The 17379-nt window shown below is 40.5% G+C and overlaps 1 long non-coding RNA gene across 1 annotated transcript in view; it reads right to left on the bottom strand.

The window, feature by feature from the left end:
- Positions 1-252: 252 nt before the first annotated feature.
- LOC118226311 overlaps positions 253-17379 on the bottom strand; it is a 68465-nt gene continuing 51338 nt past the window's right edge. The window contains exons 4-5 of the long non-coding RNA XR_004765018.1: positions 4214-4295; positions 253-649 (exon numbers count right to left, since the gene is read on the bottom strand). This is a non-coding gene — a long non-coding RNA (uncharacterized LOC118226311). The remainder of the gene's footprint in view (positions 650-4213; positions 4296-17379) is intronic.

The following is a 17379-nucleotide window of genomic DNA, read 5'->3' as shown; positions in this document are numbered from 1 at the left end:
TCTTAGATTCCATAATGCCTTTGATGAATGTTAAATTGTATTATTGAACAAGCTAAATAACAAGCAGACAAAGCACCACTTTCTGTGGAACACAGATCATACGAGACACAATTTTTCAAGTTCATGCACACTGTGCAGGTGCAGCAGTCTCTCTCAGCATGCCGTGCCCTTGTGACCCCTTGTATGGACACATTTACCATTTAGCCATTCACCTCTGCCTCATCTCTTTACACACTTTTCCTCCTAGCCTCATTGTTTACAAGCATGTAATGGTGGGTTTTATCGGAACCCTTGGAGGGGGCCCGGCCCCCCCTCCATGCGAGAGGATAACGGGGTATCCCAAGGGAGGCGGGTGCACACTGATCATTACCATAACAAGCCGGCGTGTTTCTGAAGATAGACTTGTTCACAGTGGGTCAGGGCAGAGGGAAGGGGGGGCTGTTTTATTTCAATAACAACAGCCAGACACAGGCCCATCTAGTCAGGCTTTAAATCAAACACTTGGGCTTGATGGAGCGATAAGTCACAGATGCTAGCACCAAAAGGAAGGAGTGACCCCCTTGACTTTTTATTTCTACACGTCACTGAGCAAACAGGAGGAGACTCCAGACAAGCCACTGAGCACTGGGACCTCCCATTTGGTCTTGGCCTGCAAGCAAAATGACTCAAATTAATAATAATTTTAAAAAACTCTATTTGTCTGTTTGTTTATTAAATGGTTGTGCAGGGCTGTACAACATAGCATACAGTATATAGCAACAAATTGTTTAAAATAATAATAATGAGCGTAAGTGCAGTCACTGGCTGCAACTACCATGCAGTATATTCCAATGCATATCCTACAATGAATAAGAATGTCAAAACAAAGAAAGGAGATACAACTTTAATCAAGAAAATGATGCATTTGCAACATGGCAAGATGGGTGGGAAACTGAACGTGTAACCAAAAGGTTGCCTTTCAATGACTTCTGTCCTCCATGTGAATTTCTCAGTCAAATATCTGGCCATTGGAATGGTACAGTTGTCATTTTGTGTGAATCTGACTGCAGAGTGATACACCACAATTATAAAATCTCCTGATTATTTTTTGGGGGGTAGCATTTTGGCTGTCATACAGAATTCCTCAGATCACCATAGTGATTAACAGGGACCTTTACTGGTCCTGTTTATGTTGCACATTTGCATTGCTCTATTGTTAACACAACAGGAAGCCATCTTGTTGATTGCCCGTGGATTTCTATTTGAGGGTAAAATAAAAGCTACAGTGGGAAGGGAGGGGTATTAGCACATTAGGACAAAGCAGTGTTTGCTTCAGAGTCACTCACCCGTATCCCCAGAGAGACGAGTGTGAAGCGTTCTTCACACAAGCAAAACACACAGCACAAATCTGGACTCATCTCTAGTTTACACAGGTAATCCACAGCGGCAAATTGTTATGCAAACCTCCAGTTCAAATAGCCTTGGTCACATTTCATAAAGTTGTTCTAAACCTCAGCTTTGTTACATAGGCTAAATGTGGCTTAGCCGTGGCTGGGCACTAGCAGGAGGGGGCTGTTGTGGGCAACTGTAAAGGCTGTAAATAGGCAGTAACATTTGCAGTGGTAATCCTCTGCACAAAGGAGAATTGCCAGAGATTACGAACCAGTTGTTTGACAGAGAATTTTCAGCAAAACTGAACTTTCCATAACCGGAGGGAATTCTCCATCGCACAGTATAATGTAACTGATAATGACTTAACACAGGCACTGAATCAAATATTTTTTTGACGATGAATGAAAAAATATAATTTTGAGGAAGAACATGTGAAGTGAAAATAGCATATAATTCACATAGCATTATAACGTGTTGTATGTAGTACAGTTCTTTCCGTAGGGAGGGAGCTAACATATGTCAATTCTAGTTCGCATTTTATCTGTTTTTTTCCCCCCTAAATTTCCCAGTCTGCAATACCCAATCAAAAGATAAGCCTATGCCATTGCTGCAGTGTCCGCTGTAAACTCAGGAAACTACCGGCCAGCTCACACATTCCTCCAAAATGCCAGCCACTGGTTCTTTTGACTCCGTAGTCCACTGGCTGAGCTACACAGCAATTGGGGTGGGACTGCACATCCGTCCGGCACATCGCATAACTGAGAGTTAGCTCTTTAACCAGGGAATTGGAACAAATTATTTTTTTCCTTTTGTTTCATTCATGGCATAATAATATTTCTGTTCCAGCATCCAGCCCATGTAAATAAATGGAATAATGGTTAGAACAAGATAAATAAAAAAACAGATATAATTTTCATGATGATGTCACAAAGGGGCAAATACTTTTTCACTTCACTGTAGAGCTCAAAAAGCAGCTAGGATATTTTCTCAGAGAAGATTGCTGTGCTGTATGCTATCGTCTTTAATAGTGACTCTTTAACCCAGGGTCTCAACAGCCAAAACAAGTTGACACCTTGCCCTCAGTGACACCCAACCAATGAAGTGGCAGACCAATGTGGAGTCAGTTCCCTGCTTATGCAAGCTAGGTCTTTTTGAATGATTTTGAATGAGGGAGATTTTTTTTTTTTTTTGCTTAGGGAGTGAAGCAGTGAGAGAAGTAGAGAGAGTAAGATACTCTACCACAGCCTATAGCCTTGGGATGAATAGTAGATAGAATCTGTTTCATTTTCAAATCGGTCTCTCTGCACTTGGCTGAACCTACAATAAAAGTTATTGTAATTGTGAAGCGAGAAGGCAGGATCAATATAACTGTGAAAAAAGGAGGTCTGGGCTTATGTTCAATGCTGTTTAACTGATATTTAATATTTTCTGCTTTCTCTCTCTTTCTATTCCTTTGTCCACACTAAAATACTTCAAAAAGAATTCTAATGAAGTGGAAATTAAAAGGAGTGTAGATTGGGGTTGGAAAAAGAGGACTCTAATCCCGCTATCTCTTAATAATTCAAAGTCTCTTTTATTTTCTGAATAAAAAGCAGAATTAATCCGGCACTGTGAAGCTGTCCTCTCTTCTTGCTGTTTAAATAAATCCCCGTTTGTACATTAGACGCGAGGAGGCCGGCTCTGGCTCATTGCCAAGCTCTGTGTCAATTCCCTCCTGCCTTCTTCTTTTCTCTCACAGATTTTTTTCCCGCTCTTTTTCTTTCTGCCAAAGGGGGACCTGAGAGAGAAGCTGTGCCACCAGAGACCTGCTATCTCCGGAACCTGTTCAATAGAGAACCCTATCACAGGCGAGTAAGACCACTTACTGTGAAAGGCACCCTTATGGAGGTATTAGGAAATTGTAAAGCCTAATTATATTATTATCAAAAGGAAAAAAAGAATGACTGACCAATTTGTTACAACTTATAGTACCTTTTCCTCTTCCGTGTGCAAAACTTTATATTTTATTGTTTTATTTGTTTAAAAACCTGCACTTGTTAGTTTTCAGTTTTCAAAGCATACACAATATCACACAAAGCAATGAAGTGATACTTTAATAGCAATTTAATTACAATTTGGCCATGTATATATGTTAATGACATAATATAGTTTAATATGTGTTTTTTTTTTTTAATTGAAATGCTTAAAAACAGAAAATACAACCCTGGGTGAAAATCAACACCTGGTATGAAATTATAGTTGCTTGAAAAATACCCACACTCTGCAAAAGCAAAACCTTTCATTTTTAAATAAACGCATATATTTTCTCCAAAAATGTAGATTAAAACAGCTGAGGCTTTCTACAGGCAAAGAAAACTGGTTTTCAAATTGGTGCCATGCTTTACAGGAAAAACATGCTAATTGAATGGGAACAACTGAAAATCATTGTGAAGAACACACGTTTGAGATGGGATCACAAGGGTAGCATCCTTTTGCGTACGATTTGAGAACAGGCCCCAGCAAGAGGAGGCCTGTGTTCTCCAATTGGTTCACCATCTTAAACAGCTCAAGACTAAGTAGGTTTGGAAGCCTCTCTGTGGCAGCTCTCAATCCTGGCTGTGAACTTCCCCTATCATTGTCTGCATGCTCAAGAGGCATTCACAATGGCTGCCTTGTCTGGGCCTCTGGATTGTCTGTTCCTTCTGCGTTCTGTCACTGCGCAGTAGCAAGATCAGAGCAAGGCTGTCCACTCAGAGATAGAGCATAAACTAGACGCTCTGGAATTTATGATTCTCCTCCCGATCCTGGATCAGTATTCTTCTTTCCCATTTGTGGTTGAAGATTTTCAGAATCACTTTCTCACCTTTTTATTCATGCATCCCTTCTTTGGCTAAGGTTCCACACGCTTGTGTTGGGAAGATATTCCTCCTTGGATGACGAGGAATCTGCACGACAACAAAACAATATCCATCAAGTCGCTTTATTTCTGTTTTTTACAGAAAGCAGCCGCTGAACAGACTGAGGAGCAAAGTCAAGTCAACAAGCACACAGATGGAAAATTTACAGAATGGATGACATAGAACAGGCATTCTGCAATGGGCCATAAAATTTTTCAGATGTAACAAGACATTGGTCATAGGTGTAAGGGGAACATTCTTATCCTCACTCTGAGCCAGGCTGCCCAACACCACTGTAAGAAACTGATAGGTGTCCGCTGAGGACGAGTCAAGATTTGGCGGACAGGCCTGAAATGAGATTGACATGCTTACACAGGCAGGGCACGGTCTATTTAAAACCCAACACTTGCTTTTCATGAAGCTGTATGGCTCCTTGCAGCAATCTGTACTTTTTACGTTATCAAATGATAAAAAAAATACAGAAAGGGAGAAATATCACAGCACCATAGGGGATATAAAGCGGTGTCTGAAGACTGTTGCTACCCAAAGGCAAAATAAAGTCATTCCTGAAAGATGTTCAGCATTTTTATTTATATATCTCACTCACTCTGTCTCTCAATATAAGGTGTGTTTGGTTATTATTATGCTGGGCAGATGGGGGTTGGGGGGTGTCAAATTCTTGCATTAGCGTCAGTGTCTGACTTCAGGCACTAAGCAATGATACTTTATTCCAACCATTCAGCAGACCATTATCACCTTCCTCCCCCATTATTCCCCTCCAACCTTATCGTCTGTAGCATCTCCTCCATTGCTGGCTGGCACAGGGGGAGGTGTGTGTGTGTGTGCGTGCGGCATGTATGGGGTGACAGTGGAAGGAGGTTCCCAGTGTGTAATTGTCCTGGCGAGCACTCGATAGCACCTTGAACCAACCAAGCAATCTGGAAAGCACATGGTGAAGGAGGAAATGTGCCTGTGGCAACAGCAAGCCTAATAGGAACTCTTTTCTCCCAGAGATAAATGGAAAGTTCCTTTTATTTATGGTCGGCTGCTGTTTGGGACTGAGGCTATTAAAGCACATCGGTGCTATTTATCCATCCAAAAAAGATTCGTCCGGCACAGGGCTGAGGGCAAGAGAGGGGAGGGGAGAAGCACAGAGGAGGCCAGTGAGCGGGAATTGACAAAATCAGAAGGTCAAACCATCTAGTTTTTTTTCTTCTCTTCTCCTCAGACCTTCATTCTTTCCCTGTTTTCATGTTTTCTACTTCTCTCAGCTCAAGAGAAAGGAAGATGTGGCGTCACAAATGGGAAACTATTGTGACAGATTTATTTTCTATGGAAACTTGAGTGAAAAAAGCTGTTTCTGAAAAAATGTAGTTCAAATTTCGATTATGTGAGGATAAGCTGTGCAGGTTTAATCACCTTTTTCCATTGCTGTCATGAGGAAATGAAAGAGAAAAATATCTTACGAGAGCATAAAACACGAGTGATTACTTCTGAAACAATTAATATTTTTACAGCTCACTCAAGACTCTGTCCCTGCAGTTTCACTCTTTTGAGGATGTGTGGGGTAAAGCTCGGTAAGGACAACCTGTCAACTACAGTTACCACCACAAGATATCTACTTTTGCCATTATTCCCATAATTATTAAACAACAGACTAGGAATTATTGTGGGTCCTGACAGTCATCTTCCTTCTGCTCTGAAGGCGACATGTGATATTCTTTCTCTCTCTCTCTCTCTCTCTCTCTCTCACAAACACACACATAAGCTAAACAGTGATTTCCATATAAACAACAATAGTGACCACAAGTGCCTTATCTACCTGTCCGTATTCAGAGAGACAAATAATTCATTCACCGCATGATTATCCATGTCCAGACAAGGAATGTCAGTTCAATGGCTGCATTTGGGAAGGAACCTAGCTAAGGCAGAAGAAGTCAGGAAAACACAGCTGTTGAATGGCTCACTGTTCACACGGGATTCAATTAGGACTTCATGCATGGAGGCCTGGCTTTGGTGTTCTCTGTGGCAGAGTTCCTCGAGATCTGGGAATACTAATGAGGATGGTTTTTGTAGCTCCTATACCTACTGGAAGCATGCAGTGCGAATGTCAACATGCCAGGGGTAATTACATGAGGGGCGTGATCCATTTGGGTGAAATTCACCCCCAGCAATTCACTTGGCTCTTCTCACTGGCAGGGGAAAATGTGCTTTCTTTTCATTGATGCTTTTCTTGAGAGAATGCTGGCTGGCTGCATTGGAAGCCACTTACTGTAATAGTTGGTGGGAAATTCTGTGTACAAAACAACAGTCCATGGAACCAGTTCAGTCCTTCGGAGCATACAGGTCTGCAAAGCATTTTTTATATCGCCTGCACCCGTGATATGGCGAAAGAGTGAGATGTCACAATGGCCACTGTGTTTCTCTTTCATGCTGTTGTTCTGATCGCATTTGGAAGGAAGGAAGGAAGGAAAAAAAAAAAAAAAACATGGAAGACAACTGCCAGACAAGTTGCAAGTCCACACTGTCAAGATGGTTTGAAATTCTATTAACGGCGAAGAAGAAACAAGTCATCACTTAAGGTAACTGGTAGTGCTAGTAATACTGAAGTGCTAATTAAAATCAAATTGAAACCATGAGGAGCTTCCTGGAGTGCTTAGCTGAAGCCATGAATTCATATTATTTTGGAAGAAATGAAAGAGAACATTAATATATAATGTATGCACACTCATCACCTTCAAACATTAAATGCACTTCAGCTAGACAATTATGTTGAACAAAACTGCTGGTCTCTCTTATGCGAGCCATCAGAGCAGTGGGTGGTACATACAGCCATTTGCAAAATTGGAGTTACACGTGGCTGCATTAGACCAGTCTCCTGTGCATTCCCCTGCAAATTAGGTAGCTGACCATGTTACTGCCTCCTGGGCATTCTGGATGAGAACGAGTTAAGAGGGGCGTCTGCCGGATCCCAGGGTACGGCTACGAAAAGGAAAGGAGGTATGAAGGAGGGATAATAGATGTTCCTGGGGGCAACCCTCTGAGGAGGAGGAGGGAGGGGGAACAGGCACATGTAGATGAGGGACGAAGCGGGTCAGTGCCACAACCGTCTGCTGGCGAGCGCCCCGACTCCAGGAGTTTTCATTTCTGCTCGGTCATGCATTTGAGCAAGCTGAAGGTTGGCAACATCATGAATGAATGAAGAAGTCCCTCTGACCAAGAACAGTGAAATTTCTGGACTGTCTCTATCTCTTGCAGCTCTGTCTCTCCTTCTCTTCCTTGTCCCTCTTCCGCTCTCAACATATCATTCTCTATATCGCTTACCTGATCTCTCTCTCTCTCTCTCTATATATATATATATATATATATATATCCTTCTTGCATTGCCTCCCCCTATAGACCATGATTCATGTTTTTTTGCAGTTGATAGTAAGATAATAGGGCCTTGTGTTAGTGCCATTTCTTGCGTGCTGCAAAAGACCTCACATGTGGTTTATCAAAAGCAGCGCAAATTTAGCAGGACTCTGTGCAGCACTTTCGCTTTTCCTTGATAATTAAAATGTCTTAATTAGCCACCCTCCCATTAGCTCTCTAACGTTGTTACACTGCTCTCTGCAGGTTTGAAATCCCTGCCTGGCACAGGGAGAGAAATGAAAAACTGGTATTTTTTTTTGGCACGTACTGTAGCCATTGTGCTGATGCTGAATTGATATCACAGTTTTTTTCTGCTAAGGGTCTTCAAATTAACAAAGTAATCTCTATCAATCAATTGCAAAAGCTTTTTGAGCTTTCTCAAACATACTGCATCATTATATACCTTTACATTAATTACAACAAAAACGGTATCACAACTGTTGTAAATGTTACTTGAAGTGGCAAGAGCCACTACTACAGAACATATAGTTATAGATGAGGCAAGATGTACAAAAAAGAAAAATTATTAAACTGAAGAAAGTCTTAAAAGATTAACAATATAATTATAGATTGAAACTTGTTGGCCTCTTTTTCATTTAAATGATTAATGACCTCTCTAAGCATACAGAAATATCCTAAGCACAGCAACTATTGTGTGGCAGATTTGGGTTTTTTTTTTGTTTTTTTTTGCTCCTTTCACAGTGCAAACCAATCGTTGAAAGGCAGGGTGAGCTTCCCCACTGCCCCGGGACCTGTCCAAATTGTAATCCTATTCCTCTGTTTATCAAAAAGAGAGAGAGAGAGAGCAGAGAGAGAGAGGCATTGAGCTGACGGCCTGATTGTGATGTTCCCGTCTGATAGCTCAGCTACCCTTATCCATCAATTCCACCTCGCCCTACCCCACCCCCCCTTCTACCCCAATGCAAGCATACACACCCCCCCCCCATACAGACAAAATCCTCCAACCACAGTGCAGTTGCGGACTGCTCCTGCACACACACACTAACAAAATAATCACTGTGCACCTCTGACCCCTTTATCAAGTCTCACTGTTAATCCTCATCTCGCCGCTCAATGCGGAGCGCAATCCTAGGATCCCACAGTACCTGCAGGTAGTCCTTTGGTTAAGTAGCCCAAGGTGGAGGCTCCTGTGATAAACATGACACAAAGAAACCTGCGGACAGCAACTGCAGCTGCACCACAGGGCCCAAAATAATCAAGGTCCCACCACAGTTGTGGACAGGCAGCAGCACCCTGGTTATAAATCAAGAGTCCCCAATTTTAGCATTCTTTCACTGCTGAATTTCTCCACGAGTTACGCTAAAAAAGGGGGATACATGACCCATTAAAACCCTATTAATCACATCCGTAAATGGCATACTAATTTTCTCTTATTAGAATACCATGGTTTTTAGCGATGCAATTATGGGAATTAACCATGCGTTATGCACGCAGCCCTCATGTATCGCTCGTACATCAACTGGTCTCTTACATATAAAATAGACCTGAGACAGAGTCTCAAAAGCCAAGTGGACTTTGCTCAGTATCTATTGCATATCAACTGAACTAGGCTGTGTCTCTCACATATCAACTGGATGTAGTCAAATATTCTTCAGACTCACCAGATACTCAACTCATGCAATCCCTTTGTTCTGATATTGTTTAACAAAAATAGGTTCTGTTTGTTGATGGAAGTTCCTGGTGAAATATTTCATAATGTCCATTTTCATAGTATTTTGCCATGTCTGTTTAGGAATATTTGACTTCAATAATCGAGAGACAGAACTTTGTTAACGGAAAGAATACATATCTGAATATCTGGTAGGCCTACACAATCTATGACTTAGGACAGTACTTATAACATATTTACAGGGCTTTGGTTGATACCAATAACACATCAAATTGACCTGGGTCAGTGTCTTACATATATACACCATAAGAACGTAAAGTGGACACCCCTTGGTCTGGGGCTGTTTTTCATGGTTTGGGCTAGGCCCCATAGTTCCAGGGAAGATAAATTTTAATACTACACCATACAATCACATTCTAGATGATTATGTGCTTCCCCAACAGTTTGCGGAAGGCCCTTTCCTGTTTCAGCAGGACAATGCCCCCGGGCACACAGCAAGGTCCATATAAAAATCGTTTTTTCAAGAACGGTGCGGAAGAACTTGACTGGCCTGCGCAGTGGTCTGACCTCAACCCCACCCAACACCTTTGGGATCAATCGGAAAGCCAAATGCGAGCCAGGCCTAATCGCCCAATCAGTGCCCGACCTCATTAATGCTTTTCTGGCTGAATGGAAGCAAATCCCTACAGTAATGCTCCAACATCTAGCATAAAGCCTTCCCAGAAGACTGGGGGTTGGTACGGTAGCAAAGGCTGGACCAACTCCATATTAATGCCCTTACTTTTGGATGAGATGTTGTGGTGTCCACATACTTTTGACCATGTAGTGTAGGAACACCCTGTCATTCAGTATAAGTAAAGCTGTTTGCATATATTGCATTGTATTTCTAATTAAAGGTGAAATAAACATTTGAAATTGGTAGCACAGAAACCCTGTCATCAGTTTTGGACACTGTACATGTGCTTACAAACATACGAAGGCTCTAAAGATGCCAGCCCTCTCCTCCATGTCTATCTAACATTGGAGGGCATTTATCTAGTATTCTGGTTGTCATTTAATTATTAGGGTTGTTCTCTTTTTTCATCCACAGAGTATGACGAATGAAAGTTCAAAAAGATACTGAACACTTTTAATGTGATGTCTTCCTTTTGTGGGGGGAAACAATGGTACTGCTCCCCCCAGGGTGAGCCTCAGCAACAGAGGGAAGAAAGACATGTGGATAGGCTCATGATTTTCAGTCTCCCCAGATCAGGCCGCTAGGATTAGTCAATCAGGGAGTGCACAGAGAGGACTGGGTTAGATTAATTCAGGAAGGGAGATGAGCTCTATAGGCAGCAAACAGCTGGGCATGTCTCATACTTTCAGACACTACCATACAGGGGAGGAGTGGCACAAGGACTGTGTGTGATCTCTATTAATATTTGCATATTAGGAAAGCTATATTTCACTCCATCCTTCATATTTGAATATCACATTATTACAGTCTGGTATACGATCTGTATTTTCATCCTTTTCAAATAATATGAGTCATTTGGCTTGTCAAGTTTTAGGGAACTGGATTATCTTTGTACAGCACTCTCGTGGTAAGTCTGACAGTATGAGACAATGTACGCTACAAAAAAATCAACAAATGGACCACAGTTACTGGCAATTATTACTATTATTATTTTTGCTTTTATGTAACAGATACATGGAATGCTCCTGCGACGTATGTGGTCTTTGAATACGTACCTGTTTAGGGTGTACAGATGAAAAAGCAGATTTTACAAATGATGCCCTGTGATAAACTACCAAACCAGACAGCTTGAGTAATTACTACCATTAGATAACAGCCAGTCATAAAGATCATATATTACAAAAAAAAACATTGTTAGGGGTGCCAAATACTGAGCCCTGAGGCACACCTACATTGGTATTTCAGGCAGGAAAAAAACAGATCTTGATCAATGGACAACTGTGAATTTTTAAATCAGGTGGAGAATCTGAATTCTTGAAGCTAAACGAGCATTCTTCCTGGCTCTAGCAATTCTCATCTTCTTCAAGGGGAACAGAGGGAAAAAGAAAAGCCCAGACCTTGGTGAAAAAAAGCTCCAAGGGCTCCCTCTAAAAATATCTACATAGGGAAAAAGACACAGAGAAAGAGAACAGACCTTTAAGGACTTGAAAGAAAGGGGCTGGGGAGTAATGGGAGAAAATGTTTACTCAGCAAATTAGTTCAGGCTCATTGTGTGTGCAGGGATTAGTCCCCGGCAGTCATTCCCTGCTCCATTTCAAGACCCGAGTGGCTCAACGGAGCTCCCTTCAGGGCAGGCCTAATTATCACAGGACTAAGGCCATTAAAATGCTTAACTAACCTCGTTTCTCCTAGGTGCAGATTAGCCGAAGCCTCCAGCAAAGTGTCGGGGATAACCCTCTGCACTTAATACCCTCTTTGATTTATTTTCAAAAAAAGGGAAGGGAGTGGAGTGGTGGGGTGGGGACGGATATCTGCATACTGAGAGTTTATACTCAATACGATCCGAACTTTCTACTTAAATCGGATTACCGATCGAAGTTGAGGTTATATGTTGTGCTCTCTCTCTCTCTCGTTCTCTCTCTCTCTTGCGTTTATGGAATGTATGGCCGTCACTCTGTCTACCATGTTTCCAGCATGAAACCCAAGAGTGGGGGAAAAAAACTGACAAGCCAAAATAGTAGAAGCGTTAAATATTGAAATAAATACAGCTCCACAGGTTAGGAAAATTTGTCTCATAATACGTATGGAAAAATATGAACCAATACTTGTGGTGGTCATCAACTATGTGTGGAAAAAACTTCTATACTGTGCCCTGCTTTTAAAAAAGGCATGCATACATGCTGGGTTATATTTTGATTCCCAAACAACTAATGAAATCAACAAAAATTAAGCACTTTTATTTTTTAAATTGACTTATTATTGTGTTATATACATAAGTGTTATATACATTCACACCTTTGTTCTGAGGACTATATGGACCATCTCTTCACAAGGGTAACCCAAATGAGTCAGGTTCTATCGTATTTTATGAAATGTTTTAGGTCAGTTTGTGGTCAGTTTGCCATATCTTGCTTTTTCAGATATTCTTAGAATCATTGCCGTTCTGAAAGATCCATTTGTGGCAAAAGTTTGAGCTTCCTGGCAGAGGAACCAGGTTTGTGACTTGCTGGAGCTAATGATTCCATTGACCTTAACAAAAGCCCCAGGACCAATAGAAGCAAAGCAATATTATTACATCAAAGATCCACTACCATAGTTCACACTAGGTATGACATTTGTTTCAAGATAAGCATTCTTCTCTGACGGTAATCTGCAGCCAATACGTGTGGCCAAAAAGCTCAATTTTGGTCTCATCCAACTGAAGTTCCAATGCCATTGTGCAAACTGCAGACACTTGTATTGCCCTCGATCATGGCTTTTTACTGATAACCCTTCCGAAAAGCTTATTCGCATGGGGGTGGTGTGTGATGGTAGATTAAATGTTTTGTCACCAAAAAATGCAACCAAGTTTTGTAGATATCCAATTGTGGACCTTCCGATTTCTTTCTTTCTGCTTCCCAATCAATCTGGGGCATTGTGTGTGGAGACAGGTTGCACCACTGTTCTAGCGGTTCTGAACTTCACTCATAAAGTTTATTTGTAACTACTCATTTTCGGACTTTTCAGCATCAACAACCTTTGTTCAATTGAGAATTATTTGTTGCTTTCCCCATGGTGATGGATAACAAGTGGGCTGTATTTTAACTGGCATACCAGCATACTACATGCTATGTTTGTATGTACTGTGTGTTACATACTAAGACACAGGCATGTAATTTTGGTGTGGTAGACTATAGCAGTCGCCCTAGGCGACTGTTCTTGAAATCAGAAACAAAAAACCACAAAAAAAATTAACAAAAAGTTAAATGTTTGTTTTTTTTGTCAAAAATAATCACACTTTCATTTTCTAGCTGCTAGTTGGTGCTCTCTGTAGGATTTTCAACCACCCTGCAAATGTCCTGTAGGCCTATTAAGTAAAAAAAAAATGCATTCTGCATTGAACTCATACGGGATGTTTTTTCTGCCATGTAATTAACACACTGGCATAGACATGGGTGGGTCATGGTCACTGAAATGGCATACTGGCCCTCCAAGGGTATATCCTGGCTGAACCAACACACACCATATCCCCCTCGGTCCACAATTCCCCCACTACGTGATCAATACCCCCACAGCTCCAATGGCAGCGAGGCTATTGTCCAATGTCAAGTGTCTATTTGTCACAAGTGTTAGCTAGTTTTGGCGGTCAAATAGTAAGGCCAGCTAGCTAGCTGAGGAAGTGAGCAAAGAGGAGTTCTGGCTACAGCTAAGTGTATCAAATGTTTCTTAAAGGGTTCGTTCGCATTTTTAGAGCTACTCATCATGAATTGTGTGATAAATTGGGGGCTCAAGCTCTCCAAACTTGTGTACGCACAGCTCACTCTGTTGGCTTTATTAGCCAGATAACATTGAAATATTGAACAATGACTTTGTAAATATTATCACTAAATAACACAGATGTCAGATAACCGATATCTGTGTTTATAGAACACAGTGTATTTCCCCCTCCGTTTTTGATATTAACCTCTTGACCACAAGCACATAATTCACCATGTGCTCTGCCTTGGAAAAATACTTTAAACAATTAGGAGACAGTGGGTAGCAGCATTGCTTTGGAATATGGCATGTTTAATTTGTATGAGCTAAGACAGCCGATAGTGTTTCTTGTAACTTGGCCTAATTTTTATATCAGTACTTTTAGTGACAGGCCTAGATTTTTTTCACTGACTTATAGACAGTGCTTTGTGTGTGTGAGTAACTTGGCATTTTTGTACGTTGAAAACATATTTTTCTTGTATATATATATACTGTATATACACACACAAACACATATATACAAAAAGACATATACAATTTTTTGTATAGTTTTGTACATGTATGCATATTTGGATTTTTCCATTCTTCCAAGGGGAGGAGAGCAGGTGATCAGTGAGAGAACAGCCCGATAGGGAAAGCTCCTTAAATGTGTATACACAAGCACTTTCTTTCCAAGTTGCACAAGCAATCTACTTGCCATTATCCCGGCTCTATTCTCGTCGCCTTTCAGCCATTACTGCTGGCAGTCCTAAACAACATAATCCTTTTAGTGTCATTTTTTATTTCTTAGAAAATAACGTGAAAAGAAATTCAATAATAAATAAATGCATAAATAAAAAGACTTAATGGTATTGTCAGGGGGAGTACAGTGTCGTGGACTGATAAAGCTACAGCTAGCTAATAAGTTTTGTTTGTTTACAGAGAAAACAATACTGAGAGGTCCCTTGAGTGGAGAGGGAGTTTTGGCAGTTAGTTGTGGTTGTTACAGACATTCTCATGTCATCATGTTCCAAGATATTCTAAGACAACATCTGTTTTGATATCACTTCATCAGAACAAATGTGTTTTCAGAAAAGGTGGCAGAAGCCATTGCAAGGCGGGCATGCTCCAACACATTTCCTTCCAAGTATAGACATACTTGCTAATCTCAGATAGAGACAGAACTACAGACAACGTTAGTGCCGAAATTTGTTACACTGCACTTACCACATTCTTTGCAGTGTATCGCATTATACCAATTCATTCCCCCCAACAGACAAAATGTAGCGTTCCAAATAGAGCTATGAAGAGGCAGTGTTGCCATTATAGTCATTGTGGATTTATTATTCTGACTCAGAATTTCATTTGACTTTCTTCTGACATGAATAAATGAAGATGAGACCTTGAAAGTTTAATTTGAAATAGAGCTTGACTCACTGCCAGGACCTTATAATAAAACAATCGCCATTCACAAGCAATCTCAATGTGAAATGCTACATCTATTCCACTGCTGTGGTGAAAAGTCACTGTGTGATATTTATTTTCCTGCCCTTGGAGATAAGGTATGGTGCTTCAATTCATCCACATGTATAAAAAAGCGTTGCCAGAAATGTGACCACAGTCCTTCAAAGCTACAGCTATCATATATTCCCAGACATGGAAAGGACAAGGCTACATCTGTTTTAATACATTACATTAGAATGGCATAAAACAGTAATTCTTACAATAAAATCTTCATGAGCTAACAGCAGTTCATTCAGTTTAGATTCAGAATAAAATCTAAAATGCAGAATACAAACAGTAAGTGTCATTCGCAATCTAACAAAGATGAATTAAAAGACATTTACTTATGATGGCAATACTCCAAAAACCTGTTTGTCTTTAGCAGAGCAGACATTTCATGATTAGATTTTTATTGTACACGCTGATATCTTCACCAATTAAAAAAAAAGCATGTCTTAACTGCTTATCCGGCTGACTACTGAAACCTGACTCCTGCCGTACCTAAAACTAACACAAGCTTAGTATTCACTTTAATTTCTTGTTAAATTCTAAAAGATTACCTCCATGCGACTACAGAACCACCTGCTCTTCATCTAACAAATTATGTTATTAAAGGACAAGAGCTTGTCCTCTACACCTGATAAGCACTGGCAGGCCTTTCTGCAATATTCCTGTCTCCAGTCATGAAGGGGAATATTCTGCTTTAAAACTGTGTCTCAACAACTGCATTCAATGCCACACGGACTATGGCATGGTCATATGTCTTGTGTATTTGTCTAAAATGTATTTATTTGTTGATATAGAATTTCCATTTATCCACTTTATAGCAAAAGCCTCAGAAATGATGTCAACCCTAACGTTACTTTCTCACAAATACTATAGACATATCTCCATTATTAACTGATTCTGGGCAAAAATTATAAACAATAGGAAAGCTGTAACCATCAGTGTCATTCAGATAATCTTAATAAAACTAACCTTTTAGTTTATGCACTTCCTGAGGAAACTTTTTTTTTTACTCTTTAGGTTTTTTGAATGGGGGTTGGCGGGGTAGCGGGGTAGGGGTGGGTTCTGAATGAATTGGACCGGCTGTCTATCCCAGACTGCTTAAAATTCTGCCCCTGAAGCTGTTTAACCCCCAAAAGATATCAGATAACTTTTTCTTCTCCTTAGATGATATTAAGTGCCTACCATTATCTCTGTAGGTCTGTATCATATTAGAATCTGCAATCGCAGGTCAGAAAGTACGCCATGCTCTTGTCTCGCCAGTGCCAGCGAATTACTTTCCTACACACAATGGCTGCTGAATGGGTGGAGGCTTTGTCATTTAAACTGCATAAAGAGGCCAGAAATTGATTTTCATTGTAGATCTTCATATCTAATAAAGCTCGAAGGATCTCCATTCTTTGCCATCTGAATGGCCACTGAATGCTTTCAATCTACTTGTGTGTTTCATGCATAAAGTGGCAGTGGGGACGATAGGAGAGGAACTGGGGGAGGGGGGGGTCAGTTGTGCCAGTGAAAAGCAACCTTTTCTCTCTCCTTGGAGGCAGACTTAGGGAGTATGGAGGAAGTGATGGAGGGATAGTAATTGAATAAAGGACATTTTTTCATATTTTTTTAAAGGAAAATTGTGTCCTGTTCACATCCAAAAAAGTAACTGCAAAACCAGGACTCTGATGATGATAAAAAGTAAATGTTTTTTTTTTACAACTGATTTCCCCCTGTTTTTTAATATGAATGAATGACTGAATGAATGAATTAATGAATGAATGAACGAACAAATGAATGAATGAATGAATGAAACATTGTATTTGTATAGCACATTTCCAGATGCTTGAAGTGCTTTACAGGTGGGTGCTTTACACCAATGTGTAGCACCCACCTGGGTGATGCACGGCAGAAAACAATTTTTTTAGCCAATTAAACCAGAGGATGATTAGGAGGCAGGTTGCGAGAGCTGGGTTGGGAATTTATCCAGGACCCCGAGGAACCCCCTACTCCTTGCAAAGAGTGTCATGGGACCACAGTTAGGACCTCAGTTAAACACCTCATCCGAAAGACAGGTAATATTCAAAATAAAAATGGATAACACCCCTTAAATATACTTCATATGTTCAGTTAAATATTAATTTCAGTATTTCTTCTTTTCTACTTATTTTATTGAGCCATTCTCTCCTTTTCTATTTTAATAG

This window comes from Anguilla anguilla, chromosome 4 (genome assembly GCF_013347855.1).
Source record: "Anguilla anguilla isolate fAngAng1 chromosome 4, fAngAng1.pri, whole genome shotgun sequence".
In the NCBI taxonomy this organism is placed as follows: domain Eukaryota; kingdom Metazoa; phylum Chordata; class Actinopteri; order Anguilliformes; family Anguillidae; genus Anguilla; species Anguilla anguilla.
The sequence above is the reverse complement of the archived record's forward strand: the minus strand, read 5'-3'. Positions and strand labels throughout refer to the sequence as shown.